Here is a 4,046-nt window from a genome sequence, read left to right as displayed (position 1 = left end):
ATGACACTGTTTCGTCAGAAAAATTTACTAAATATGTACATATAGGGAGAAGTTAAAAATAGATATAAGAGATATATTATAATGTAAAATGACACTTTTTAACTAAAGCTATGCGTAGTTAAATTGATTCGGCGTGAAAATTACACATGTTAAAATGTGTTTAAACCTACGTAGCCTCATTTTGATACATTTTTTTAAAAATGAAATTCAATGGATAAAAGTTGTTTTCTATGTATAAAAAAATATTTGATATTATTTTTAATGAGGTTATTTTGAATATATTTTAAAAAATAAAACCCATCAAGAAAAATTTATAAAAAATGTAATTTAATTTTGTTAAAAAAGTATAGTACTATACATGAATTATGTTTTATTTATATTTTATTCTTTTCTAATATCATGTTACATTATTTATTTATCGTTTCTCATTTTAAAAGGTGGCACTATTGATGAACTATTTTGTATATAACAATATATACATGCATCCTTGATCAATAACAATGTCTAAATCTGAAAACTCGAGTCATGAAGGTACCTACCATAACCCACCAGTAGGTAAGCCAATTCATATCCAGAATAATAAGAAACAGGCATATCAGGTAGAAACAATAACCAACAAGAGAAATAAAGTTGTAAATGACAACATCAACAATTTATACAAATCAACAATAGATCCTGTTGACACCCAATTTTGTCCCAACTAATTTCTTCCAAATTATTTTCTTTATGCGTCTAATGATTTGGAAAACTTACAGAGCATATTAGATATTATATTCATCTATAACTTTTTTTTTTTGTTAAAATACATGATCGACATAGTTTATTATATGTTGTATTACTATCATTATTAAATTTATTGTTATTTTGCAAAAGATGTCATATTGTTAGTTTGTTAAATCTATTCATGTATGTTGGCAGTCTTTTTTTTTTTAAAAAATCACCAGCCCTTTAATTATACTAAAATAGATACACTTTGAGTAGTTATAAACTTTGACTTCTTAACTTTCAATCGAAAGATGTCATTCCTTTGTTTCAATCTTGTATAGATCACATAATAGTTATATGTCATGTCAAGTGTTATCTTTCGATCTTATAACAAGCAGCTTTTTTCCTAACAATTTCTTATTAAATTTATATAAGATTCACTTCTTGATAGCGACCGATTCACCTATTTACGTGATGTTTTAGGTTTCTTGATATATTGTTTTAAAAGAGTGGATTCAAGTTAGTAAATAATGTCTTTTTATGTGTTAGTTGTTTTTCTATAATTGATCACTATGGTCCATTTAAAATGCTATATATTCTTTGTTTATCCGAAAGAAGCTCTTTGTGAAATGTTTGTGTTTGAACAAAAAAAAGAAGAATGAGGAACTTGCTCCATAACTTTCTTTGTTTTGCATAGAGTTTGAGTTGGCTCATCAGTGAAGTAAACTTTTTTATCTTATGTGTCACGACCCAGACCGTCGTGATTGGCACCCAAACTAACCCTCTGATGGGAGAACCATTACTACAACCGACTAAAAATTTAAAAATACGGAAGCAGGTTTAAATGACTAACTCAATACGGAGTTCCCATAAACTCTGAAGGTCTAACAAACAACTATTGCGGAAATTAAACCCCTAGAATTGGAAGTCATTGTACCAAAACTCTATTAACCAACAAGTGTAAGAGAAGGGGGTGCAACCCCGGAAACTAAACATAACAATTCAAAACGTATAGATCGAGTCCGAAGAGAATGGACTAAACAAAAGAAGGATCCATGGCAGCCTGAAAGAACTGGCTCACCCCTGAATCCGGTCGCGATCAACAATCTCCTAACTGAGGTCTGTTAGTAACCGCCTGAAGATGTCCTGTACTCAACAAAAAAAGAGCAAGTGCAGTATCAGTACACGAAACCACAGTGTACTGGTAGGATCACGCGGCTACTCATGTATGCACAATATACACAAGCAATTACAACACAGTAAATACACATATACAAAATGCATAATTCATTTATCATTTTAGGAGCAATATAAAATTTCCCAATTTCAATAACAATTAGATGTGAATGCAATCATCATAAGTGGTCCTCTCATGGAACCCACACCCAAACTGTTAGTGTGTCGGAACGTGACACCCGATCCAATATACATGTGTCAGAACGTGACACCCTGTCCAATATATGTGTCAAAACATGAAACCCAATCCAATATATGTATCGAAACATGACATCCGATCCAGCTAGCACAACCACATTCACAATCACACCCAACATGAACAATGCTCATACTCATACAATCAAGTAATAGGTTCAATGCATGTAATTGTTCCCACCTAATCACTTTATTAGATTGATTCACATTTCCTATTCACATGCATGCATACAATGAAGCAATTAACAAGTATATATCACACAACAGGAAATCGAACCATCACCTACCTCAAAACCAAGCCTGAATACTCCTAAGACACCTGAGCCTTCCCTTTCTGAAGTCTTTCAGCTTGATCTTGGTCTATAAAAAATTAATTAACATAAGGATCAATAAATAAGGTCTAATTTACCCGGATTATAACAAATTTATCAACCCAAGACCAAACCCATGATCCTAATGTTAAACTAGGGCTTTTCCCACCATCCACTTCAGGCCAAAACCCTCCCCCAACGATAATTACCCAAGATTCTATGTTCTTGGAATCGAAATACGGATTAGGGGAGTAATTAACTTACCTTTAGAGCTAGAAATCGTGGAAAACTATCAAGAATTACCCAGGGCCGTCCTTTAGTTCTTAAGAACGAAGTTTTACAGAAAATAATGAAATTGAGGTTTTTCCCGACTTAAGTTCGCGACTGGCTCGAATTCGATTCCTTTAAGTCGTATATGCTCCTTAACGTGTTGGCTACCTACCCATGTCATCAAATTCATGATTAGATCCCTTATTGATCACCATATTTCTCTAGACCTCACCTGACTCAGATTTCGTCCAAGTCTGTCCTAGGCTAGAAATTTCCAAGTTACTTCTCAAAAGTTTTCTGGCGGAAATTCCTTCCCCATTGGCTTTTCCATAACGATGGTAACCGGTCGTTACAATAGATACCAATTTACTCATCACTCATCCCCGATCGATAAACTAGGAGAAAAGGGCTAAAGCAAGAGTAGAGTAGTAGCTGAATCGTCGAATAACTGGGGGTACTTGTCTCACATGTCCTTCTCGGTTTTCCAAGTTATTACGCCCCGAAAACTAGTAAGTTGAACTAGAGAGTTCTAGAGCCATTCGTAAGATTTTAGAGTGTGGTAGGGGGATGAAAACTCATAGAAATTGTAACGACCCTAAAAATGAACTAGTGAAACTAGAGCCTCACATGTGAGTTTGGAGTTGAGAACTTGATGAAATGATGAGAAATGACCGTGACGTCCGGAAACTAGTCATTTGAACTAGTGAGTTGTAAGGGTCAACTTTAGATGGTCATATCTTTTAGCTCAAAATGAATTAGGTGGACCTTTACCTATCCAATTAAAGGTCTTTGAGTCCTCTTTCCAACGCCACTAAGTTTGCCCAATTCCGACCTTGGAGTAAAAAGTTATGCCCGAAATAGTGAAGCACTGTCCAAAAGGACGAGTTTAGACGGGAAGGGGCAACATTTTTTAAGTTAAGACTTTATGGGTCCTTAGTCCTTTTCCAAAATTGAACCTATGCTATTTTATTCTTTTCCTAGCAATTATAAGACCTTTTCATGACTTAATTCCTTTCATTTAAGTCACTCCTCTTAGAATTTCCAAAATCATTCCCTCTTTCATATATTTCTCTCTAACTCAAGGAAGAAGAGGAGTTGGAGCTAGGATTGAAGATTTCGAGTGCTTCTTCTTCAATTTTCGTGGGTTTTCAACTTAGAGGTATGGGGATCCTTATCCTTGATTATTCTTTCTTTCAAGGAACCCAATCAAAAGGTTTTCAAGGTTTTTCAAATACACACAAAAACCTATTTCGATTCTAGCATGGGTTCTTGCGTAAAAAGGTTTTAAATGATGATTTATATGGTTATTAATGATTATTAATGGTTTTT

Source organism: Solanum stenotomum, chromosome 3 (assembly GCF_019186545.1).
Source record: "Solanum stenotomum isolate F172 chromosome 3, ASM1918654v1, whole genome shotgun sequence".
Lineage (NCBI taxonomy): Eukaryota > Viridiplantae > Streptophyta > Magnoliopsida > Solanales > Solanaceae > Solanum > Solanum stenotomum.
The sequence above is the reverse complement of the archived record's forward strand: the minus strand, read 5'-3'. Positions refer to the sequence as shown.